This window comes from Vollenhovia emeryi, unplaced genomic scaffold (genome assembly GCF_000949405.1).
Source record: "Vollenhovia emeryi isolate VEMERY1.0 unplaced genomic scaffold, V.emery_V1.0 DF939174.1, whole genome shotgun sequence".
NCBI lineage: Eukaryota > Metazoa > Arthropoda > Insecta > Hymenoptera > Formicidae > Vollenhovia > Vollenhovia emeryi.
In genome coordinates, this window is record NW_011967192.1 from 1,300,236 (window position 1) to 1,300,528 (window position 293).

Below are 293 nucleotides of genomic sequence, written 5' to 3' on the forward strand. Positions count from 1 at the left end.
CTCGTCTCTCTCTCTCTCTCTCTCTCTCTCTCTCGCTCTCTCTCTCGCTCTCTCTCTCTCGTTTGAGCGCAGTCTTTTTATCTCGGTTTTACTCTGCCTCCTCGTCTCTCCGAAAAAAAATTTTTTTTCCTTTTCGGGGGATCTCGACAAGGCAGCACTTTTTCGAATTTCCGCTTCGTACACATCACTCGTTTCCTAGTCAGTTTACGTTAGTCCCGAGGCTTTTGTCCTTTTATTAATACACACGAGCTCGATCGCGAAATCTCTCGAATCTCCAAATTTCCATTCGTTCG